This window comes from Amblyraja radiata, chromosome 31 (assembly GCF_010909765.2).
Source record: "Amblyraja radiata isolate CabotCenter1 chromosome 31, sAmbRad1.1.pri, whole genome shotgun sequence".
NCBI lineage: Eukaryota > Metazoa > Chordata > Chondrichthyes > Rajiformes > Rajidae > Amblyraja > Amblyraja radiata.
In genome coordinates this window covers 15090232-15117174 of record NC_045986.1, presented here as the reverse complement: position 1 = coordinate 15117174, position 26943 = coordinate 15090232, and the positions used below count along the sequence as shown (strand labels likewise).

Below are 26943 nucleotides of genomic sequence, written 5' to 3'. Positions count from 1 at the left end.
CGGCGAAACGATCGCCCAACCTACGCTTGGTCTCACCGATGTAAATCAGCTGACATCTAGAGCAGCGGATGCAGTAGATGAGGTTGGAGGAGATACAGGTGAACCTTTGTCGCACCTGGAACGACTGCTTGGGACTGCAGTAGATGAGGTTGGAGGAGATACAGGTGATGCAGTAGATGAGGTTGGAGGTTGATATGTTGAACTCTTTTTAAGTAGGGGAAGAATGCATTCTTGATAGACAAGAGGCTGAAAGGTTATGAGAAATTATGAGAATGTGGAGTGGAGGTTATGGTCAGATCAGCCAAGTTCTAGTACATTGGAACAGCACGCGAGAAAGATCTCATGTCCTGCTCCTGCTCATAATTTGTATGGCTGCATACATTTATGTTTTGAAAATTCCCATTGATTCATCTTCCCCTTACAACACAGTACAATCCAGAACCAGGCAACACCATTGCCTGATGTAACTTCCAGCAGCTTCTCTGTCACATCACTGAAGTACTTCCTTTATTCCCTAGCACATTTCCTATATTTTCTATTACACTTCCTTTATTTTCTATCACGTTTCCTTTATAAAGTATTTCCTTTATTCTCTCTCACACCACTGAAATATTTCCGTGTCTCTGTGCAGTCGGTCAGCCCAAAGCATATTCTGAACTTATGAAAAAGGAACTGCAGATACTGGTTGACACAAAAGGACACAAAGTGCTGGAGTAACTGAGCGGGCGAGGCAGCGTCTCTGGAGAACATGGACGGCTGATGTTTCGGGTCGGGACCCTTCTACAGATCTGAACTTAGATCGTAGAAGGATTGCTTTGTTTACGTAAATCAAAAGAATGGAGGAAGAAGCTGGGTCCCAAGATGAGGGTAAAAACAGAAAACGCTGGAAACACTCAACAGGTCAGGCAGCATCTGTGTAAAGAGAAACAGAGATAATGTTTCAGATCGATGAGCTGCCTTTATGCCATCAACCTGAGAAGCCTAGTCTGCTTTTTCTTCCACAGATGCTGCCTGACCTGCTGAGTGTTCCAAGCATTCTGTGTTCCATATTCCCAACATCAAGCTGATACTTATTGCTCTCAAGAAGATGGTGCTAAGGCTACTGTCTTTAACAGCTGCAGTCGTTCAGGTGAAAATGCTTCCACCGTGCCTTTGGGCAGCATTCCAAGATTTAGACCCAGCGATGATGACCAGAGATATATTCCTAAATCAGGATGGTATAAGTTCATGACTCATAGGAGCAGTAGTAGGCCATTTGGCCCATCGAGTCTACTCCGCCATTCAATCATGGCTGACTATTCCATCTTAACCCTATTCTCCTGCCTTCTCCCCATAACCTTTGACATCCTTACTAATCAAGAATATATTAATCTCCGCCTTTAAAATACCCAATGACTTGGCCTCCACAGCTTTCTGTGGCAATGAATTCGATAGATTCATCATGCTCTGACTAAATACATTTCTCCTCATTTCCTTTCCAAAGGTGCATCGTTTTGTTTTGATGCGATGCACTCTGGTCCTAGACTCTCCCACTAGTGGAAACATATTCTCTGTGTCCACCCTATACAGGCCTTTCACTATTCTGTGTGAAGTGCTACATCATGTACAGCACAGTGGAAACCAGAGTAACTCGAGAAAGCATACCCGGGTCACAGGGTGAACGTGCAAACTGCACCCAACCAGCACCCGAGGCCAGGATCGAACCCGAGTCACCGGCACTGTGAGGCAGCAGCTCTACCCACCGCCCCACTCTGCTGCTCGTTTTAGTTATTGATAGTATAAAATAAAATTATATATTTTCTAGTTTATTCCTTTGATTCGGGATGGTTGAGAAAGTTGCAGTCAGCTCTTGCCTGTTATGTATTCCTAAAAATGTGTGGCCACATTTATACTTCTATGGTTGACGGTTCCAGAGAGGTTATTCTTGAACGTGGTGATCATGGTTTTCAGACTCCTGTACCACCTTCCCAATGGTAGAAGGTGTATGGTTTCATCAGCTGATGGTCTGTAGGTGGTAGTCAGACCAATGGCCCCTTGCCCACTTTTGACCTGATGCCACGAGTCTTCTGCACGAAATGTCAAGGATTCCCAGACACCCACTCTCCCACCTACGCGAGCACTTCAGAAGCTTCTGTCGTGCGAGACTGGACATACCCAGGGGGTGGTGATGGCGGAGTCCGGATACTGACTGGGAATCTACTAATATCATAATTTAATTTAGTTTAAAGATACAGCACCGAAACAGACCCGTCGGCCCACTGAGCCCATGCTGACCAGCGATCCCCGCATACTAACACTATCGTACACACTAGGGACAATTTACAATTATACCTTTATATAATTATACAAGTTTTAGCCCAAAAACGTCTATGTATTTTTAATATCTCGTTTAGTCTCGGGTTTTTTTTAACCAAAAATAAATTTTTATCATTTATTACAAGAATAATATGTACAATACATCCACAATACCAACAAACCCACCACCATAATACACAAGTAAAACAAATATTGGTAAATATCAAATATACTGAGTATTAAACAACTATGTTACAATCCTTGCCAAGGATACATTCCACCCCCCTTGGTGCACAGTGGTCCCGGAAATCCCCCAGGGTGCCCGTGGACAGTGCATAGTCCCTCTCTGAAAACACCCGGGCGCGGACGTAACCCTGGAAAAGGCGCAGACGGCCGGCTCAGGCAGAGCCATCTTCCGCCTGGTGCCATAACTCGTGGATGGTCAGCTTGGTCAGGCCTAGGAACAACCCATCCAGGACATCTTCAGCCCTAGCCCTATGCACAGGGTGACCAAAGATGAGGATAGTGGGTGCGAAATGTAGTCAGAAGGCAAGGAACATCCCCTTTAGATATTGGAACAGGGGCCGCAATCTCACACACTCCATGTAGGCGTGGAACACCTCGTCCAGCCCGACCGTAGTCTCATTAGTGATTAGTAAAATGATTCTGTATTCAGAGGGCGAGCTCCATTTGCTCAGCTCAACGACTATTGATCGTCCAAAGGTCAGGACAATCACTACAGCCTCCCGAATGTTACACAGAGCTGAGCTGATCAGATCACGGGCAACAAGACCAAAGTGCTGGTGTGGTCCAATAAATGATGGGGGAGGTCAGAGTGGTGCAGCTGGTAGGGCTAGTGCCTCACAGCACCAAAGACCCAGGTTTGATCCTGACCTTCGGTGGTTCTCTGTGTACAGTTTGCACGTTCTCCCTGTGAGCCGTGGTGTTCCTCGCGGTGCTTCGGTTTTCTCCCACGTTCCAAAGACACGCGGGTTTTTTATCAATTGCCTCCTCGTGTGTGAAGGGAGTGTTTGAGAGAGTGGAACATAACATAGAAACCGTGTGTGTGGATGATCAATGGTCAGTGTGGACTATGTACTGTGCTGTTCTATGTTCTCCGCTCAATGGAAAACAAATCCAACCAGTTTCTCCTCATAATTGAAACCTTCCATCCCATGCAACATCCTGGTGAATTTCGGCTGCAGCTTTCCACTGAAGATTAACAAAGGCAGCCTCCATGTTATGTGATGATACAATAGTATTTACTGCGATTGATATAGAACAATGTGAATGTACAGTGTCTTTTTCCCCCCCAGGGTTGGGGAATCAACTACAAGTGGCAGATACATACCCTCGAGGGGGATATTTTTTGATAAGGTTTTTATCCCTGACCTTCGTCTAACCATCTGCCTATGAATAAAAACCTTGCCTGTATCCACCTATCTATCAGTTGCCAGCCTTTGTACTGCCCCTTATCACTTCCAGCTTTCTTCCCATCCCTCCCCACTACAATCACTCTGAAGAAGGGTCCAGACCCGAAACGTCACCTATCCACGTTTTCCACAGGTGCTGCCTGACCAGCTGAGTTACTCCAGCACTTTGTGTCCTTTTCTTTCAGGCAAACAGGACTAGTTTGGATGAGCACATTGTTAGTCTAGACTATTTAGGCTGAAGGGTCTGATTACATGCTGACCCTTAGATTCAGAAGCACCGCACTGGTCACCCATGTTGGTCGCTTTGCTGGTGTTGAAAGTTTAACTCTACTGTACAGACCCCTGTTGAAACAGAGACCAAACATTGATTCTCCCTTGATAGGTACAAAATGCTGGAATAACTCAGCAGGTCAGGCAGCAACTCTGGAAAAAAGGAATAGATGACGTTTCGGATTGATACCCTTCTCTTCTTTATAAACCAGCAACTGCAGTTCCTTCCTACACACTGATACTCCCTTGCTTTCTTGTAATATGCAGAGCACGGCTGTAAAATAAACTATTATTCCATTCTCATTCAGTGCACACAGAATGTTGTATAACGCTATCATCCATTTATACTTTGCTTTTCATCCATTGTGTTTTATTAAACCATTTCCACTTTTCAATATCTGAAACTGAATAAAATATTTTCCGGAATTCATCTTCAAGTCAGATCCAGTCTCCACTCGAAAGCAATTCCATTATAAATATTTCATGCAAGTTGAAATGAAATAGAGTGGAGGGAAAATATATCAAATTGATATTAACTTCTTTAATAATATTTTTTCTATCTCTCAAAAAATGCACCCACTATTAATAAACTCAGACAAGTGGTTGATTGTTGGAAATCTAGAGATAACGAAGGAGGGGCATTGCATCAGCAATATTAACTTGATCTACACCTTTTGGTGTCAACTTTCCTTGTCTATCAAAAAGCAATCAACATTTTTAATCAATCTTTGCCCTTAATTAGTTTTTGGAAACAAACGATCCCAATTTCTGTGAATCGTGTTACTGGTATTTCTAATGTTTGCTATTGTCACATGTATTGAGAAACAGTGGAAGAACTTTGTTTTCATGCTATCCTGTCAAATCACACTATACATGAATACAATTAAGCCATACACAAGCACAGATGTAGTCAAAGAAAAAACCCCACCAGAGTGCAGAATATAGTGTTACAAGAGTTATAGCATTACAGGAACAGAGAAAAAGTGCAAGGTCCATAATGAGGCAGGTTGGAAGATTGGAACCAGACTACGGTTATCTGTTCAATAGCTTGATAAAAAAGGGGAAGAAGCTGATCCTGTCAGACTTTGAGAACATCTGACATACTGGAGTGGAGAGAAGAGGGAAAAGCCAGGACCTTACTTTTATTGGTTTCCTTTCCAAGACAGCATAAGGTGTAAATCTGAAGTCTGAAGAAAGGTTTCGGCCCAAAACTTTGCCTATTTCCTTCGCTCCATAGATGCTGCTGCACCTGCTGAGTTTCTCCAGCATTTTTGTGTACCTTCGATTTTCCTCCTTAAACCATAAGGTGTAAATCGATCGATTTGGGGGGGGTTGCTTGTTCTGTTTGATGGACTGGGCGACATCCACAACTTCCTGCGATTTCTTGATTGCTTTATAAACCAGATTCAAAACTTGGGGACCTTTTATTTGTCAAAGTGAACCCAAAATGTAAATGATGAAAGTAACTCGGAGAGCGAGAGTTTCACACAAACGAGTTTGAAGAAGAGCCCAGGAATGTCATCTTTTCAATTATACTGTTCAAAAGGGAACTGCAGATGCTGGAATATCGAAGGTACACAAAATTGCTGGGGAAACTCAGCGGGTGCAGCAGCATCTATGGAGCGAAGGAAATAGGCGACGTTTCGGGCCGAAACCCTTCTTCAAACTCAGAAGTATAATTTTCAATTATACTTGTCAGTTTCCTTTTTGGAAAAGCTTTGTCTGAGTTTCCCCTTTAAAATTACCTATCGCATGAATTCTGTTTAAGAGAAAAGCCATAATTTGTCCAACGTTGGATTTCAACAGGTTTTCATGTCTGTAATCACAAATTCCCATGGGTTTTAATTAGGAGCAGGAAAGAGAGAGAGGGGGGGGAGAGAGAGAGTCAATGAAAGGCACATTGGACATGCCAAACTTTCGAATTAACTCAATTCCCTACTTGTTGAGTAAAGTTATTAGGTTTGTCCACAGATGGTAATCCATTTACAATGGCAATACCTCACTGTGAATCCTCATTGTGTTGTTGGAATCCCTCCATTAATAGAATAGAGTGGTAATGTAGGAACAAAGAGGTTATTCAGCCCCTTGATTTTCTGTTATCCCACAGCATAACGTTGCAGTTAATGACACATTCGTGTCTTAGTTAGGCAACACATTTGGAGAATTGTGTGTAGTTCTGGTTGCCTCAGAACAGGAAGGATGTGGAGGTTTTTGAGAGGGTGTAGAAGAGATTTACCAGAATGCCGCCTAGATTAGAGGGTATTAGCTATAAGGAGAGGCTGGACAAATGTGGATTTTTTTCTCTGGAACATGGAGACTGAGGGGAGACCTGATAGAAGTTTAGAGAGTTATGAGAGGCATATCCTGTCAAATCACTCTATGCATGAGTATGATCAAGCCATACACAAGTACAATTAGCTAGTACAAAAAGTCAAGTATTGGAGTCCAGAATACAGTGTTACAAGCATTATAACGTTACTGTAATAGAGAAAAGGTGCACGGTCCGCATGGAGTTCGCTCATTCTTCCTGTGATGGCGTGGGTTTCTTCCCACATCCCAAAGATAGGGTTTGTAGGTTAATTGGCCTCTGTACATTGCCCACTAGTGTGTAGGAGCGTGGAGGCAAAAGTGGTATAATATAGAACTAGCGTGAACGGGTGACCGATGGTCGGTGTGAACTCAATGGGCCGTAGTTTGGCTGTTTCCATGCTGTAACTAAACAAAACTGCCTCTTAATCTCAAACCCCCAGAGTAGGGGGCTTCATCATGGAGTCATGCCAGGCATCATTCCATACCCCACGGTCCTGAATCCATTGGAAATGTTTATTTGTTTGTGAAACCTTCTGAAAGATTAGTACAAAGTTAATGAAGACGAATGCTATCGTTGCATTTTAATTTGGTGTTTCCAATGCTGTGTTAACCTGGTTTACCAGAGGGACTACAGATGGAAATTAGCCTATAGCTATAATCTTGCGTATTGCATGCAAATGTTTATAAATATGCACTGTCCTTAATAAAAACATCTAAAATAATAAAAATATATATATTTTTTTTTTTAATTAAAAAAAAAAAAAAAAATGCAGGGTAGTTGTGGAAACATTTAGTCTCAAACATTTTCAGCAATGCACTCCTCGTATTGTAAATCTCCAATTAAGCTAATCTAATGCAAGGATCTACTCAATCTCTAGCCTTGACTAATCCCATTGACCTGGGGACACTCTGAATAGATATTATCTGCCACATCATTTTTTTCAGAATTCTTCCTTGCTGCTCCCAGTCAACTCGATTGAAAAGTCTTCTGCCTTCCGTGATACTGGTGTTTCCAACTTCAGTAAGTTGGGGAGAGAAATATATGGCAATTACGGATACAGTAACTGCTCCATCGCAGTCCCGTCCCCTCGTGAGATCAGGCTCTTCAGATCGCAAAGATATAAGCTTCCATTTGAAGCAACACCTAGACAACATAGTAACATAGAAAGTAGGTGCAGGAGTTGGCCATTCAACCCTTCGAGCCAGGACTGCCGTTCAATATGATCATGGCTGATCATACAGAATCAGTACCCTGTTCCTGCTTTTTCCCCATATCCCTTGATTCAGTTAGCCCTAAGAGCTATATCTAACTCTCTCTTGAATACATCCAGTGAATTTGCATCCACTGCCTTCTGTGGCAGAGGATTCCACAGATTCGCAACTCTCTGGCTGCAAAAGTTCTGAAAAAGTTCTGAAAAAACCCATCAGGCATTGACTAGTGGGCTCACCTTCTGAAGAAGGGTTCCAACTCGAAACGTCGCCTATCCATTTCCTCTAGAGATACTACCTAACATGCTGAGTTACTGCGGCACTTTGTGAATATCTTTGGTATAAACCAGCATCTGCAGTTCCTTCCTACACAGTAGGCTCCACCATTTAATGTCATCGTAGCTGATCATAGCAATATCTATCTTCAATAGCTCTGCTTAATTTCAGTTCCATTGATTATAAGTGGCATCAATAATCACCGTAATTGGTCTGATCTCGATCTTATATTCTGGTACCCAGGTCGGCCGAAAGTATCGGATCACATATCACTCTTGGGACTTTACTTCTTGATGGATGCTGTACTCTGACTCTATCACAATGAGCATTAATCAATAAATCAAACCCAGTGCTGGCCTGGTTTCACACATGACAAACGTGGCCAGCGTGTATTATCCGAGTGCAGTGGATGTCTGATTGAATTTTAGTTTCGAATATGACTTTGAAATCTTTTTTGTGTAGTGGAGAATTAATCTTGCAATTCGTCGGCACGTTAACAGGATCTTTGATTAAACCAAAATCCGTTTGTGCTTTTGGCAATTTACTCTCAATGGGAAAACAGGTTTGGACACAAGCACTGTGTGTGGATGAGCTCTGTTTGAGGATTCCATTCATCTTTTGACTTTCTAATCTAAATCTTTCTTTTTTTTTGCCTTTGAAGGCAATGTGCTGTAAATGGATATTTTGCCTGTTAATGCCAGGGAAAGAAATCAAGACGAGTCAGACAGAGCGACAGAGAGCCCTGCTGTAATGCACAAAACTGAAGGCATTGCCAAGTCCTGAGTTCTTGTTAAGACTGAGGCAACTTGCCAATAGATGTTGCAAGCCGCCTAGTTCGACCAGAGGTTAAAGATTCAAAGGGAAATTAATGTAATTAAAAAAATACAAATGTTGCAAATAATCCCATAGAGTCACAGAGCACCGACATTGTACTGTACTTTTCTATGTTCTAGCATGGAAACAAGCCCTATCATCCAACTCATCCATGACAGTCCCATCTCAGCTCATTCCATTTATCCATGTTGACCCATATCTATCTAAACCTTATCTATCCATGTACGTGTCCAAACGTCTTTTTAACATTGTTATTGTACCTGTTTCAACTATCTCCTCTGTTCCATGTACTCACCACCCTCAGTGGGGAAAGGTTGTAAGCATGTCATATTATTGTAGTAAAGATTAATTCAGTCAAATCAGTCAATCTTCCCACCGATAATGCAGAAAAAACAGCCACCAGAATCAAGGCTAACACACACTCCGGCCATTCCTTTTATCCCCGCTCTTGTCGGGCAGTAGATACAAAATCATGTCCCATCAGATTCAGTATCAGCTTTTCCACTGCTGCTCTCAGAGTATTGAACAGTGCGCCCATAAACTAGGGTGTAGTCATGATCTTCCAACCTACCTCACCGGGGACCTCGCACTTTTTTTTTTAAGCTGCACTCTCTCTGTAGTCGCAACACAGTAACACTATATCCTGCACTCTGGTTATTTTTCCCTCTGCACTATCTGTTGTACTTGTGTATAGCGTGATTGTTTAGTTTAGAGATACAGCGCGGAAACAGGCCCTGCGGCCCACCAAGTCCGCGCCGACCACCGATTCCTGCACAGCAACACAAGAGTACACACACTAAGGACACTTATACTAAGAATACAAATTCAAACCACTTAGCCTACAAACCTGTAGGTCTTTGGAGTGTGGGCAGAAACCGAAAATCTCGATGAAAACCCATGCGGTCACGGGGGGAACGTACAAACCCCGTACAGACAGCACACGTGGTCGGGATCGAACCCGGGTCTCCGGCGCTGCAAGAGCTGTTAGGCAGCAAGTCTACCGCTGCACCCTGTGCCGCCCCAATTGTATTCATGTATATAATGGTGTAATCTGGATAGCACATGTCAAGGATGATTCTCACCCCAGCCGCCCTCTTCTCCCCTCTCCCATCAGGCAACAGATACAGAAGTTTGAAAACGCATTCGTCCAGATTCGGGGGCAGTTTCTTTGCAGCTGTTGCCAGGCAACTGAATGGTGCTCTCAACAGCGTTATTCTGACCTCCCATCCACCTCACTGGAAATCCTTACAACTATCGTTAATTGGACTTTATCGGACTTAAACGGTGTAAATGTTATACCCTTTATCCTGGATCTGTACACCGTGGACGGATCGATTATTATCATGTATACTCTTTTGACTGTGAATAGCACGCGAACAAAAGCGTTTTACTGTACCTCGGTACACATGGCAACAATAAACTAAATGAAACAAGTTTTTCATTGTATCTTGGTACACGTGACAGTAATAACACTCCAGCACAGTTCTGCTGCTTCAGGGCAGCACAGCGGATTATTTCATCAGGGCAAATCCTGTCATTGAATTAATGAGGCAGCTGAAAGTCTGTCGAATGATTCGTGTTGTGTCTAAGTCTGAAACTACAAATGTCAACTTTTAAAATTATATTAAAAAAGCTCAAAACAAAACTTTGGACACCTCAAAATGAGCTTCCTTGGGAATTAATTTGTGGAATTAAAATTCCGGGAAGGATGTTGAAGTTAGGAGTACGTGAGGAGATCTAGCAAACAAATTGAGAGACTGGAGTGCACTACTTTTGAAACACAGTCTCTTTGTAATGCAGAGAAAATGACAACTAATCAACCCACAGCAGCCTCTACACACATTGATCGATGTTATGATCCACTGTTATTGGGCTACTGAACCATGCTATCAACAGCTAGTGAGCGGTCCTCCTGAGCCACTATCTACATCACTGTTATCTACCGCCCCTCCAGCAGTAGTGCGCTCACTCACCGGCCCCTCCCGCAAGAAGGAATACCCTATGAATGAGCTCCGCTTTTGGAAACTATGTCTGAACATCTGTGTAGGTGAAAGTGTTGACAGACTGACCAGAGCCGCTAAAGTGCTGGAGCAACTCACTGGACAGACCCCGGTGATTTCAAAAGCTCTCTGTACGGTGTGGTCCTTTGGCATTCGGAGAAATGAGAAGATTGCTGTTCATTGCACAATTCGAGGGGCCAAAACTGAAGAAATCTTAGAGAAGGGTCTGAAGGTTTGGGAGCATGACTTGAGGAATAGCAACTTCTGTAACACAGGGAAGTTTGGCTATGGGATCCAGGAGCACATCGATCTGGGCATTAAATGTGATCCCAGCATCGGAAGTTATGGTTTGGATTTGTACGTGGCCATGGGGCGACCTGGTTTCAGTATTTCCGAAGAAGAAGATTGGACTTTTTTGCCTTCCATCACAGTGAGGAATGTGGGGAATCGGCTGTGGTGGATGTTTATGTTAACCTTTATGTAGTTGTGTAATCTTGTTGCTTTTTTTTCCCGAATGGCTGTATGGTAATTCGCATATCGCTGTACCGTAATTGGTGCTCATGACAATGAAAGACCTTTGAAACCTTTGATAAGAAAGTTAAAAGAGGGCGCATTGGTTCAAAGCATAAAATTTCCAGGGAAGAATCAATGAGGTGGTTTCAACAAATATATGACGGCATCTTTCTTCCTGGAAAGTAATTTGAAGAGCGTGTGAAACATGCAATAAAATAAACTAACTGTAAAAAAAGCACACAAAAAAAACAGTGCAGCGCTGCTTCATGCACTGCCCCTCCCACAGTGCAGCGTTCCCTCATGCATTGCCCCTCCCACAGTGCAGCGTTCCCTCATGCACTGCCCCCCCCCCCCCCGCAGTGCAGCGCTCCCCCACCGCCCCACACCGCTCCTCCTGCATCGCAGTATCCCACAGAACTGCAGCCCAGTGTCAGCCTAAACATTTATGCAGGGATTAATATTGGAAACAATGGATTTCTGACAATGATTTCAAGCCTAGTGATTTCCAGTTGCACCACTTGGTCTCAAAATGATTTTGCAAATCAATCTCTACACTCTGGAGATTGATGGATGGCAGCCGTTCCACTCTCTCTCTCCCTCGCTCTGTACCTCTGTTACATCCCCTCTCGTCCCTCTCCCCTCGAAGAAGAGTGATCTCAGCTTCTCCAGCTTTCCCTGCAGCACATCCCTGATCCCTGGGCTCTTCCTTGGTGCTCATGCCCGCATCCGCTGTGACTTTTGAGTCTTAAGGTCCTTAAAGTCCAGAGACCAGGACTGAGTGCAGTGCGCCAGTTATGGCCAATCCAAGATTTTAACAGATGCTTTTTGAGCATCTGTTGAATTGATTAACATAGACCACAGAACAGCACAGAATGCCTATGCCGAGCATGATGCCAGGTTGAACTAATCTCATCTGGCTGCACGTGATCAATGCACCTCCATTCCCTGCATTTCCATATGTCTATATAAACGCAGTGAACACCATGATCATATTTGCTTTCACCACCATGTTGCAGGCACCCTCCACTCACTGGGTTAACAAACACCTTGCTCCGCACATCTCCTTTAAACTCTGCCCCACCTTCCTTCAAGTTATGCTCTCGTGTATTTGACATTTCCACCCTCGGAAATGTACGTTTCCCTACCGTGATTTCTTGCTTCATTATATTTTCCTGTGATCAAGGCTTTAAACCCAAATCTATCTCAGGCCTTGTTTTTACATAATTTCTTACATTTGGAAATATAATATTTGTTTCCACCCTTTTATAAATGTGTGCTTTTCAATGTGAACGGCAGCTCTCGACTTGTGGGAGAATTAGCAGCAATTCTGGAGCCTGAATGAAGTTAGCAAACAGCTTTGGACACGGAAGTATTCTCTACTGACAGTATTTCTCATGACAGACGATGCATGCTTAAGCCAAAGAACAGAATGCAATTTGATAGAAATAGATAACCTTAAAATATGAGCTGTGGGGATCCATTCAATTACAGCACTGATAATTGGTGAAGCATTTAATTTGCACCATTCGCTTTTAATGACGAGGTAAAACAAGAGTGCTTTGGATGCTCAGACAGGAATACACCGCAGTGCAGGGACCTAAAATGAAATGGGTTTTGGAGGGGATGTGATAGGAATAGCAAATCTGGCTGCCTTATAGAATGCAGTCCACAAAATTCAATCGCAAAACACAGGGTTTTCCAGTGTTGTGCCTCTGAGAATTGTTCATTTTCTCCTAGACTGACATGTATGGAATATTTCCAGATTATTATGTGTACCTTTGGAACTTTAGTTATAGGCAGAGGTTGGATAGGCTGTGACTTTTTTCTTAGGAGCATAGGAAAGTGAGCGGTAACCTTATTGAGGTGTACAAGGTCATGAGGGGTGTGGATGAAGTGAATGCCCTTCATGATGAAGAGCTAAGAGCAGTGCAGAACAGGAACAGGGCCTTCAGCCCCATCATGTCTGTGTCGAACATAATGCCAAATAAACTCATCTCCTCTGCCTGCATGTGATCCAAATCCCACCATGTGTCTACGTTAAACATTACTACCAGCTTCCATCACCACCCCCATCAGCATGTTCCAGGCACCCTCTGTTTTAAAAAAAAAAGTCCCGCATATCTCTTTTAAACTCTGTCCTTCTTACCTTAAACTGTGCCCTCTGGTCTTGGACATTTCATAGAAACATAGAAACATAGAAAATAGGTGCAGGAGTAGGTCATTCGGCCCTTCGAGCCTGCACCGCCATTCAATATGATCATGGCTGATCATCCAACTCAGTATCCTGTACCTGCCTTCTCTCCATACCCCCTGATCCCTTTAGCCACAAGGGCCACATCTAACTCCCTCTTAAATATAGTCAATGAACTGGCCTCAACTACCTTCTGTGGCAAAGAATTCCAGAGATTCACCACTCTCTGTGTGAAAAATGTTTTTCTCATCTCGGTCCTAAAGGATTTCCCCCTTATCCTTAAACTGTGACCCCTTGTTCTGGACTTCCCCAACATCGGGAACAATCTTCCTGCATCTAGTCTGTCCAACCCCTTAAGAATTTTGTACGTTTCTACAAGATCCCCCCTCAATCTTCTAAATTCTAGCGAGTACAAGCCGAGTCTATCCAGTCTTTCTTCATATGAAAGTCCTGACATCCCAGGAATCAGTCTGGTGAACCTTCTCTGTACTCCCTCTATGAAAAGAATGTCTTTCCTCAGATTTGGAGACCAAAACTGCATGTAATACTCCAGGTGTACTCAAATCCTTTTGCTATTTCCACTCTGACGAAAACGGTTCTGAATGTCTACGCTTTCTATGCCTCTCATCATTTTATATACTGCTATCAGTTCTCCCTCAACATCCAACGTTCCAGAGAAAGCAGGGCAGAGGACTCTAAAACTAAACGGCATGGACTTGGGGGCAGCTTTTTCACGCTGGGGGGAGTCAGCATCTGAAATGAGTGGCCAAAGGAAGTTATAGAAGTGGTTACATTTAGGACCTTTAAAATAAAATTGGAAATACATAGGTAGCACGAGTTTAGTGCGATTTAGGTCAAATAGGGGCCAATAGGACAAGCCTAATTTGGTCGGCATGGCAAGATGGGACAAATAGTCTATTTCCATGCTGTACAGCTCAATGATTTTATGACTCTAATTGGATCGGGCTTCATGGGAGCAGGTCACACTTCTGTCCCCAATGCATATTCTGCATTAGATGCACCAGATGTGACTTCATTCCACAGGGCCCTTTCCCAATGGTGTGTTCTAGGGAGTATAGACCACCTTGTCCTTAGACACACAAGATGCTGCCTTTCCCGCTGAGTTACACCAGCATTTTGTATCTAACTTCGGTTTAAACCAGCATCTGCAGTTCCTTCCTGCACATAAAGTTTAATGTTAACATGTAGCCCCTCACAAACCGAAGGAAGGATTTCTTGTCCAGCTGTTATCAATAATCCATGTTAAATTGGCATACAAATCAAAAATCTGACAACCACAGAGACGGAATGGTTGCACCAAACAAGGCCTCAATGAACAAAGGCTTTGTTCCAAAGCCCATGTAAATCCAAGAATGATCACTTTGGGAGTACACCCCCCTGTGTATTTTCAGATGATCTTTGCCTCCTTCACTTGTACATTCACAATTAAAACCAAACGGGGTAAATTCTGAACATGTTGATCAACATCCGAAGAGGAGGAATGAGTTCTCACGCCATCAGTCTCCTTCCTGCAGGCTATTACTGTGAGGTCTCCTTGGCTTCAGGCCAGCAGTCTGCCCTGGCTAACATGCCGTGAAATCAACGCTCGACAGCAGCCATTCCAGCCACATTGTGTCATTTGTTCTGCAGTAACAACATAACTTGGCAGGCCAAGTGAAACGTGAACTCCCCGCTAAATACGGTCTGAATGTCTGAGATGATTCCAGAGATTAGTCTCATTGTGCAGGATCAGTCTGCACTGTCAGGAGTCGTGGAATCGAAAAAACAGCCCGAACACAAGGTGCCGCACCTTTCCCGTCCGTTCCCCTGTCCTACCCTAATATCTTTCTCAGCACAGGAGAATCACCCAGTGAATTGTCAGTCCAGGTACCAATTCTGAATCACCGCTTCCCATTGATTCGATTGGTGTGTTTGTCCCCAAACCTTCGGTGGAAACATCATTCTTCACAACGCACTACCTTTAGCAGTCTACTCAATCCCATAGGAAGTGTGAAGAAGGATCCCAAACCAAAACATCATCTGCCCATTTACTCCACAGAAGCTGCCTGACCCTCAAGCACTTTGTTTAATTTGGTTTGGTTTGGTTTGGAGATGGAAACAGGCCCTTCGGCCCACCGGGCCAGCGACGACCAATGGTCTCCTGTACACTAGTTCTGCCCTAGACACCAGGGAGACTTCAGAGAAGCCAATTAACCTGCAAACCTGCACGTCATTGTAATGTGGGAGGAAACTGGAGCACCCAGAGAAAACCTACGCAGTGACAGGGAGAACATGCATACTCCACACAGACAGCACCAAGAGCGGAACTCGCTATCAAAACATGGAGGGGACGGGGGACATAATTGTTTGGCGGCACACTCACATACACGCGCGAGGCTTTGGAGGCTCAATCAAAGATACTAGAGGAGCTCCTCTAGGATCTTTGGGCTCAATCTCAATCTCAACTCTGCCTGTCTCACTGGGTTAACTACAGCCCTGTCTGGACTGACGGGACAGCAGCGCTGCTTCTCCGCGCTGGCCATATTTCCCGCAAGCCCAGGCAGGTTAACCTGGCGGGACAGGCAGAGTTGAGCTGGGTTTAGCGCTACTTCTCTGCGCTGGCTGTGGGCCTGGGGGTACAGCTCGCGTCTGACTCCCGACCTCTCTGGCCACCCGTGGGGTGGGGGTGGGGGGGGGGGCACTCTGGACAGCGCAGGAGACCCGGCCGGGATCGATCCTGCCTGCGGATGAGGTGCAGGTCTGTGCCACGTCTCCCTCCTCCAATCACCGCGCTCTATCCTCAGTCCCACCCCCACTGCCTCGCGGAAAGCGGAGATTTTAAAATCGGGATCACAAAAACTTGGGGGGGATGTCCCCCACCTCTCAAAACATGGGGGGGACGTGTCCCCTCTGCCCCCCCCCCCCCCCCCCGGGTTTTCCGCCCCTGGACAGCACCCATAGTCAGGATCGAACTGGGTTTCTGACGTTGTAAGGCAACAAGTCTACCACTGGTACACAAAATTGCTGGAGGAACTCAGCGGGTGCAGCAGCATCCATGGAGCGAAGGAAATAGGCGACGTTTCGGGCCGAAACCCTTCTTGTGTCACTGTGCTGCCCTGAAACACACCTAGTGTTTTGCTACAAGTACGTTTGGGCGGGGGGGGACAGATTTTGCACTCATTGCATTGGATATTGATTTGGATAGGACAACATTTTAAGGTATTGTTACCATTATCCTGAAGCATTCGGAGGATGACCTTGATGACAGTATTCCCAGAAGTGGTTTTACTAAAATATTTCAATCAATATTTTTAATGATTAAATCCAGGACCTGAAATTACTTCAGGGTAAATAAAGTACTGTTGGATAAGGTCATCTTTGCTTTGTCATTCCAATCAACCTTAAACTTCCCTGTAAATAAGGGACAATATAAACCAGTGAATTCATTTGAGGAGAATATGGATCTCAGGGAATTCATTTAATAGAACAGGAGAAACTCTCTCACGAGCCGCACGTTTGTTTGGTCATCAGAATTCCTTGCTCGGCAGTCCCTTGAGGTTGAGGATGATTTGATTCCACTCTGATGTGTGGTTGATGGCTGTTCGTAAATTCTTTTAACAAGGGCGGCATGGTGGCGCAGTGATAAAGTTGCTGCCTTACAGCGCCAGAGACCCGGATTTTATCCTGACTACGGGTGCTGTCTGTACGGAGTTTGTGACCACGTGGGTTTTCTCTGGGTGCTCCGGTTTCCTCCCACACTCCAAAGACATCCGAGTTTGTAGGTTAATTGGCTTGGTTATTGTAAATTGTCCCTAATGTGTGTGGGATAGCATTCGTGTGCAGGACTTGCTGGTCGGCATGGACTCGGTGGGCCGAAGGGCCAGTTTCCGTGCTATTTCTCTAAAATTAAAACTAAATGTGTTGGCATCGACTTGCTACTGATGAAAGCAAAAAAAAAACACTGGGTTTTAACCAAGGCCAGCAGGTGGCAGCAAAGGACAAAACTATTGCCCCAAGTTAGATTTCACAGCGAGATTAGTGGGTGATTCAGCATGGGAACAGGCTCTACGGGGATGCACAGTTGCCATCCAGGATCTTTCTCGGGTTCAGTTTGAAATATTGTGCATTTCTAATAACTGTGGGGCTGGTGGATGTAAGGCGATGCACAGACCACCAGCTGATAAAGAACTTTGGTGTGGTTATGTGACACAGAGTTATACTGCATGGAAACAGGCCCTTCAGCCCACCTTATCCATGCCGTCCAAGTTGGCAAACTGGGCTAGTCCCATTTGACTGCATTTGGCCCACATCCCTCTAATTCCTATCCATATATCTGACCAAATGACTTTTAAACATTACAATTTAATCCACTTCCATAGTTTCCTCTGTTCGCTCATTCCAGATATGGACCTCCGTCCGAGTGTAAAAACTGTTCTGAGGTTCTTCGTAAATCTCTCCTTTCTCACCTTAACCCAACACCCTCTCGCATTAGAATCCTCTGTTCTGGTAAAAAGAACTTATCCATGTCCCTCATGATCTTGAACACCTCAATGAGTTTACCATTAAGCCGTGTGGAAACAGGCCCTTCAGCCTACTGAGTCCACGCTGACCAGTGAACCCACTACATTTGTTCTATCCTACAGGTCAGAAGCGATTCACAGAAGCCATTTAACCTACACACCAGCACGTCTTTGGAATGTGGGAGCAACCAGAGATAACTCACGCGGTCACAGGGAGAACGTACAAACTCCGCACAGACAGCACCCATAGTTAGGAACGTACCTGGGTCTCTGGTGCTGTAAGGCAGCAACTCTACCGCTGCGCCACTGTGTTGCCTCTTCTGTAACCTCTCGGATTTAATGATGGCTGTCCTGTAGCTGGGTGACCAGAACTGCTGACGGTCACGGTCAGTGTGCTGCGAGCCTGGTGATGTCCTCACCTGTGCTGGCTCTTTGAGAGAGCTCTCCAATTAATCCTACACTCATGCTCATTCCTTACATAAATATATAGATATATATCTGTAACTATTGCCTTTTCAAATATTTATTCAATTCTCCAATGATTAAATTAACTTTCCAATAATCTTCTGGGAAGTCACTTTAGAAAATAATGATCCTTTATTTGTGGAAGGTTGAGATGAGAGGAAGGGTTTCCCAGTGTTACAGGGAATTGGGATGCTCTCTGCATACTGACTCTGAACCATGTTTTAATGAGGTGAGGGCATCACAGCGATAGAGTTGCTGCCTTACAGTGCCTGCAGAGACCCGGGTTCGATCCTGACTACGGGTGCTATCTGTACAAAGTTTGTATATTCTCCCCGTGACCGCTTGGGTTTTCACCGAGATCTTTTGTTTCCTCCCCCACTCCAATGACGTACAGGTTTGTAGGTTAATTGGTTTGGGCTTGTATACTTGGTATAAGTGTAAATTGTCCCTAGTGTGCGTAGGCTCGTGTTAATGTGCGGGGATGGCTGGTCAGCGCGGACTCGTTGGGCCGAAAGGCCTGTTTCCGCGCTGTATCACAAAACGAAACTATTATTCTGACACATTAGGGAACAGGAAACCATTCGTCATTGAGTAGTACAGCGCATCATGTCCATGCCGACCAAATTACACCTCTGCGTTAATCCTGTTTGTCCACATTCGGATGGTATCCTACTAACTCAGTGGGTTGAGCTGCATCTCTGGAGGAAATGGATAGGTGACGATTCGGGTCCAGGAGAAACATCACCTATCCACGTTCTCCAGAGATGCTGCCTGACCCGCTGAGTTACTCCAGCACTTCCTGTATTTTTTCTTTGTAAACAAGCATCTGCAGTACCTTGTTTCTTCCTTCTATGTTTTGCCTAGTTAAGTGTCTCAGCAACATATTGATTATATTTGATTCCATCAACTCCTCTGACAGTCAGCTCCTGATATCAACACACTCTGTAAAAAAAAAACTTTTCACTTACATCTTTCAATCTTCTTCCTCTCACCTCAAATCTATGCCTCGTGTTTTTGAACCTACCACAGGGAAAAGTTGCTTCCAGGCTAGCGAGAGGTCATGAACGGAGCCACACTGTTTGGAGGAGCAGTGAGTGGAACCAGGTCCAATGGTCAATTTCAAGGGCATTGAATATGTATTGCAGCAAGAAGAATACAAGTAGTTTACAAGGAGCACCTCATTCAGGGCAGGACGAGCCAACACCAAGGGGGTCAGAATGAAGTGTGTTGCAATTGAGTTCCAGGTTGAGCCAAAACCATTTAGCAGTAGGATCCAGGTCAATATGTAGACCAGAGTTGTGAAGAGGAGGTTGGAGCCTGGTTTGTTTATTTGATGCACAGTGTAGCATTTGGCCAATGTGATTTGCATTTAGATCTGGCCGCATTCAGAGAGATCCGCCATCCTGTATGAGTTGTAGAGGGAGGGGGAGGGGGAGGGGTTGGGCGGCGGAGGGGGAGGGGTCAAGAGGTGCAGGGGGAGGGGCTGGGAAGTGGGGAGATCAAGAGTTCCTGACCTCCAATAGCATCTGTGCTGAGTTTGCACCTTCTCCCTGTAGCCGCATGGATTTCCGTTGCATGCCTTGCTTTCCTCCTATGACCCTAAGCTGTGTTAGTTAAATCTCCGCTGTAAATTACCCCTAATGTAGGAGAGGGGCAGCAAAATCGGTGGTTGAGCGTGGAAGGTGTGTGTTGGGCATGGGTTCAGGGGGGGGGGGGGAGATGGTGTGGGACTTGGGTTGAGGGGGTGGTGTTGATGGGGGGGGTTAGGCTTGGGTTGAGGGATAAGGTTGATTGGGGGGGGGGGGTTGATGGGGTGGCGTTTGTGGGGGTGAGATTGATAGGAATGTGAGGGTGAGGAGTTTTCGGGGGAATGGGATAAATGTGTTTGTTCTGCGACAAATGGCAGTGATCAGCTTATCTGAATGGCCTCTTATGTGTCATTAATGAAAACTAAGATGCAAATGGATATGAGGCCTCAGCAGATGGGATACCTCTGTCACCTGCTCAGAACGAGAGGTGCTGAGCTAGGGAGATTACCACAAAGCTGCCAATATTGACTTAGCTATTTTCGCTCCTTAACTATGATGGATCGCTCTTGTTTAAACCTTGATCTGGCAGTGTTTACTCTGCTACTCTCTCTCAGTGAGTGCTGCTGACCTTTGGTGTCTGTGGAGACTGTGAGGGGACAAACAGAGCCCCCTCACAGTTCAAACAGGGGCTCTGTTTGAACTCCAGACCTGAGCTGTTGCTCATTCATGTACGTTCCAAATGATGGGCGATTCAAGGAGCAACTAGGAGGTGGCAGTGGAGGGATAGTCCCAGCAGGGAGCAAATACTTATTGGGTGGTCCCCATCCTACCCCTTCCATAAGTCCACAATCAGTTCCTTTGTTTTGCTGGTGTTGAGGGCCAGGTTATTGTGCTGGCACCATTTGGTCAGTCGGTCGATCTCTCTTCTATACTCTGGCTCGTCCCCATCACTGATATGTCCCACGACAGTGGTGTCGTCAGCGAACTTGATGATGGTGTTCACACTGTGACCGGCTACGCAGTCATGAGTATAGAGTGAGTACAGCAGGGGGCTGAGCACGCAGCCTTGAGGTACTCCCGTGCTGATTGTTATCGAGGCTGACACCTTTCCAGCAATTCGAACAGTCTGTGGTCTGTGAATGAGGAAGTCGAGGATCCAATTGCAGAGGGATGTGCAGAGACCCAGTTCTGCGAGTTTGGTAACCAGCTTGGAGGGGATGGTTGTATTAAATGCCTATCCATGTAAAGCTTCTGTATCTTTTGCCCGATGGGAACAGGGAGAAGGATTGAGTGAGGTAGGACATGTCTTTGATTTGGTTGGTTGATTTTTGAGGCAGAGTAAAGTGTGGCTGGAGTCAGTGGTGAGACGTCTGGTCTGTGTGATGGACTTGGCTGCATCTACAACTCCATGTCCCTTGCATGGTGAAGCTGTCTGCTCTTATGTGGCCTGTAATAAATATCCTTTTGGTATAAATCCATTCCGCTGGTCCCGAGTTGCTGATCAAACACCTTCCGAACCACGTGACCTTTCTGCGGTGAAAAGCTTGATCCAGACATGGACTGGCCGTAGATGCATACACAATGATTAGCGTGGACATGGTTGCCCGACGGGCCTGTTTCTGTGCTGCTGCAACACAGGAGACTATGACATAGTTTTGTATTCAGTAGTTTCACAGATAATGGTCGGCACAGTGGTGTAGCTGGTGGATCCACTGCCCCTCCACGCTACAGACTCAGGTTCGATCCTGACCTGGGGTGCTCCATGTGCAGAGTTCGAACGTTCTCCCAGTGACTGCGTGAGTTTCCTCTGGATGCTCCGGTTTCCACCCATATCTCAAAGATGTAAGGGTCTGTAGGCTAATTGGCCTCTGTCTATTGGATGCAAAAGTGGGATAGCATGGGAGGAGTGTGAATGGGTGATCGATGGATGGTGTGGACAGTGAACTGTTTCCATGCAGAATCTCTCAACTAATTTAAACAATTATCTAGTTTAATTTTGTCATGGAAGATTTAAACTGGTTATGTGTAGGAAGGAACTGCAGATGCTGGTTTAAACCGAAGATCGGCATAAAATGCTGGAGTGACTCAGTGGGTCAGGCAGCATCGTTGTGGGGAAAAATAGGAGACCTTTCAGGTCAGAATCCTTCTTTAGACCCTGGTTATGTTGTCAAGCAGAAAATGTCAAGTTCCAATTTATATACAGACATTGAGTTGTAGAGTAGAGAAACATGTCCTTTAGCTCACCATGTCCAATCTGACTGTGATGCCTATCTATGCTAATCCCATTTGTCAGTGATAGGCTCATATCCCCTCTCTTCCTTCCCTATCCAAGTACCTGTCCAAATGCCCTTTAAACAATGTAATTGGAGCTGTCTTCCCCCACCTCCTCTGATAGCTCGTACCACTGTGAAGACTTGCCCCTCAAATCTTCAAGTTTAATCTGAAGATATCGAAATGGTGCTGAAAATAGCTGATGAAGCATACACTGAATCTGCAAAATAATTAAATGTTTAAATTAAAATCAAACAAGCCTGCTGAGAACAAGGTTAATTAGAATGAGAATCAAAATCAAGCTTGTTCCTCAGTGCCACTGTTGTTCGTAGGGACGCAGTGAGAAATATATCAAAGTGCAGCATTCCACATGGAAGTAGAAACAAAGAACTGCAGATGCTGGTTTATACCAAAGATAGACAAAGTGCTGGAGTAACTCAGCGGGTCAGGCAGCATTTCTGGAGAAAATGGACGGGTGACATTTCGGGTCAGGACCCTTCTCCAGACTAGAAGTCCCGACCCAAACGTCACCCATCCTCTTTCTCCAGAGATGCTACCTGACCCGCTGAAGTACTCCAGCACTTTGTGTCTATCTTTATTCTGCATGTAAGTCCTGATAACACAACGCAAACCTTCTTGTGACGAGCAGATTGCAGAAGGGAGATATCACCAAACTCTAGTGTCAGAAACGTCAGTTACATTTTTTAATAGAATCCAAATGTCACAGACAGTTAAGTGAAAGCGGCTTCACTGCATCTCACGCCCCTCCTGAGTTCTTCCTTATAACAATCTCTACTAAACACCTGACATTTCTGTCAGTCAAAGCCAAGTCCTCTGCTGCCTGGGTGGTCTCAGAGGACACTAATGTGTGATGCAGGCAAAGGCTATTCTGACAGTAGATTTGTGTTGCGTGCTGTAAAACAGGTAGCACCCAGATAAGAGGCTTGAACCCTGTCGAACAGCATCACAGGACAATACATCAGTAAAGGTAGTGCCTGTCCTACTGCAAGTCATCTGTGAACTGAAATAGAAAAAGAAATGAATTGTGGAGATTTCAAAATGTACTCTGACCAGATATGAAAGTAAAAAACCTTTTGCATTCCACTGGTCTGTTCATCTTATTTGCAAGTTACCGCATAGTTTGGACTTCACTGGCGGAAGAGTACAGACTCCTGAACTAAACTCCTGAACAGCCTGTTGTGGCACTGGTCCTGTCGCCTCTGCAATGTCCGTCAAAACACAGAGTGCTGGGGTAGCTCGGTGGAGGAATGGTTGGGTGACATTTTGGATCGGGACCCTACTTCAGACTTCAGGCAATTCGGATCAGCCTACCATGTAGGACGATATTAGCCCTGCCACTTTTAATGAATTCAGACTTCAGGCAGTCCCAACCTGAAAAGTTGTCTGTCCATTCGCTCCACAGATGCCTTGATCCTTTGTGTTTTGCTCAAGATTCCATCGTCTCCAACATGTATATAATAATAATAATAATAATAATAATAATAATAATAATAATAATAATAATAATAATAATAATAATAATATTAATAATTATAATAATTTAAAACAAACTTGCCCCACGCTTGTCCTTTAAGGTTTGCACCTCTCATCTTAGACACCTCCTGTCTTTAATAATAATAATAATAATAATATATCTTTTATTGTCATTGCACGTCAGTGCAACGAGATTTAGTGTGCAGCTCCACTGATGTCCAGGAAAGGTAAATAAATACAATACATAAATAAACAAGCTGAATTGATTGACATGACCATCTGAGGGAGACTGTCCAAAGGGGGTGGCACCCTAGCACCCTAGGAATAAGGTTCTGCCTGTCAATGCTATCTCTGCCTGTCATAATTTTATATACCTCTACCAGGTATCCCCTCAGCCTCAGACTCTCCAGAGAAAATAATCTGAGTTTGTCCAACCTGTGCTTGTAGCTAATACCCTCTAACCCAGGCAGCCTGCTGGTAAACCTCTTCTGCACCCTCTCCAAAAAAATACATATCCTTCTTACAATGGAGTGACCAGACCTTTTTCCAAAAGATGGAACGGGGAAATATAATTATTTTCTATCATTAACTGGTTATTTAGCAGAAATCTTTATTGTAAGAATAGAACAACGTGCCTGCTGTGTAGCTTCAACGGATCAATGGCTTTGATGGTTTAGCTCGAGGTTGACCAACTGGCTGGGGCTGACGTGATCAAATTCACGGACTTACAGCTGGGACCCTCTCATTAAAAGGGTTTCACTAATTGGAGCAAAGTAATCCTTTGTCACAGTTCAGGGGAGGCACTGAATGAAATGCTTGCTTCAAGATGGGGGGGGGCAGACTGTATTCATCAGCTGCAGAATAACATCCATTGATTGGAACCAATCTCAAGACTGTCAGTTACCTGGCAACAGGCTGCCTCTGTCTATTTCATGCGATCTGCCAGCTAGTTCCTGGGTCAGGCGAGGCAAAAATCACCATAGATCCTGCGTGAAGTTGCTATCCAATATATCTATACAAAGATCCACACATAATGCTGGAGTAACTCAGCGGGACAGGCAGCATCTCAGGATAGAAGGAAAGGGTGACATTTTGGGTGGAGACCCTTCTTCAGACTGAAAGTCAGGGAAGAGGGAGACACAGAGATATGGAAGGGTAAGGTGTGAAAATGAGAGATCAAAGGGGATGAGAATCAAGGAAAATGTAGAATAGATCATTGTTATCTAGGGGAAGTTAACAACGAGGCATACAAAGATAAAATTTAATCAGGAGGGCGCTCCAACTGTTCGGAGAACTAGGATGGGGAGGGATGGAGAGAGAGGGAAAGCAGGAGTACTTTATAAAGTCTGGTAGAGTTGATTCCAACTTACTAGAGATACAGAGATAATGTCTGAAGAAGGGTCTCGACCCGAAACGTCACCCATTCCTTCTCTCCAAAGATGCTGCCTGTCCCGCTGAGTTACTCCAGCATTTTGTGTCAACAGAGATAATGTTTCAGGTCTGGGCCCAGCTCTGTGAAGACAAAGCATGTGCCAATGTCTGCAAATTGTGCTCCATGTAAACTGGAATCTTCAAGAGTCAAGAGGGTTCATTTGTCATCTGCACTAGGAGCACAACATTAAATTCTTACTTGCTGCAGCTTTACGGGCACATGAACATAACACTACACAGTGGTGCAGCGGGTAGAGCTGCTGCCTCACAGTGTCAGAGACCTGGGTTCGATCCTGATTTTGGATGCTGTCTGTGTGGAGTTTGCACTGTGACCGCGTGGATTTCCTCCAGGTGCTCTGGTTCATTCACACATTCCAAACACGTACTGGTTCGTAGGTTTATTGACCTCTGTAGAATTGCCCCAAGTGAGTAGGGAGTGGATGAGAAGGTGGGATAACATAGAACTAGTGTCGAAGGGTGATCCACATGGACTCGATGGGCCGAAGGGAATGTTTCCAATGCTGTATCTCCAAACAAAACTAAATATGCAATAAAGCAGCAATATAACAAATTAAATCAGTAATTCTAGATAGCCAGAGCACGATGGCCCATAATCTTCAACGATGAGGTGAAGTTAATATTTACACAGAGAGTGGTGAATCTCTGGAATTCTCTGCCACAGAAGGTAGTTGAGGCCAGTTCATTGGCTATATTTAAGAGGGAGTTAGATGTGGCCCTTGTGGCTAAAGGGATCAGGGGGTATGGAGTGAAGGCAGGGATGGGATACTGAGTTGGATGATCAGCCATGTTCATATTGAATGGCGGTGCAGGCTCGAAGGGCCGAATGGCTTACTTCTGCACCTATTTTCTATGTTTCTATGTTAAAAAGCAGTTTTTACAGAGGTGTCAATATTACTTAAACCAAAATCTCACAATTCTGCCAACACTCAGCAAGAAAGAGAATCAGAGTTGTAAAAAAATCTAACTAGTTTTCTCCTTTTTCTCCGATTTGAAACATTAACTCTGCTTCCCTCTCCAGGTATGCTGCCTGATCTTAGCTTAGTTTGGAGATTATAGCACAGACACAGGCCCTTCGGCCCGCAGACTCTGCACCAACCAGTGATCCCGCACACTAACGCTACCCTACACACACTAGGGACAATTTGCATTGATACCAAGCCAATTACCCTACAAACCTGTACGCCTTTGGAGTGTGGGAGGAAACCGAAGATCTCGGTGAGAATCTTTGCGGTCACGGGGCGAATGTACAAACTCCATACAGACAGCATCCATCGTCAGGATCGAACCCGGGTCTCTGGTGCTGTAAAGGCAGTAGCTTTACTGCTACGCCACTGTGCCCCTCTATCATTCCCTGTTCTCTGTTTCAGATTCCATGGTTTTTTTCTGATTTTCATTTACTAGTGAAGGCAACGTAGAATTCTTTGTGTCAATACTGAACACCAAATCCTCCAATTTCAGATACTACCCCTTTCTGGTGCACACTATTCCCCCACAATCTCCAAAAAACCCAGGTCACCTTCTCCATTCTCCTCCTCTATTTCTGAGTTCATGATTTCCTTTTTATCCCCCCCATCCCATCCCCTGCCACCCATATCCATCTCTCTGGTTTTACATTTCACAACTCCTCTCCATATCTGACACCTATTTCTCTCCATTTCATCTCTAACCTTTAGCCACTTGTTCCACCTATTTGCCTCAGCACACCGCTTCCAACTTGCTTGTATCCACCTATCACTTGCCAGGCTTTACCCCCACCCCTGCCTCTTTCCTTTCAGTTTTCTCCCTGCACAGATGCTGCCTGACCAGCTGAGATCTTCCTGCACCTTGTGTTTTGCTCAAGATTACAACATCTGCAGGCTCTCGTGTCTCCACTTTCTCACC

At 44.8% G+C, this 26943-nt stretch overlaps 1 protein-coding gene and 1 long non-coding RNA gene across 5 annotated transcripts in view; both read left to right on the top strand.

The window, feature by feature from the left end:
• The window catches only part of LOC116990323 (RAP1 GTPase activating protein), a 290150-nt gene that overhangs the window by 111327 nt on the left and 151880 nt on the right, over positions 1 to 26943 (top strand). The window contains exon 1 of one of the 4 annotated variants that reach the window (XM_033047835.1): positions 3158 to 3176. The exons of the other annotated variants lie outside the window; for them this stretch is intronic. The gene's annotated coding sequence lies outside the window, so the exon portion shown is untranslated. Of the gene's footprint in view, positions 1 to 3157; positions 3177 to 26943 lie in introns of those variants that run through there. 4 annotated transcript variants of the gene reach the window in all.
• On the top strand, positions 3044 to 11020 carry LOC116990325. Its single transcript, XR_004416518.1, has 2 exons — positions 3044 to 3142; positions 9742 to 11020. It is a non-coding gene; the product is annotated as an uncharacterized LOC116990325 (long non-coding RNA).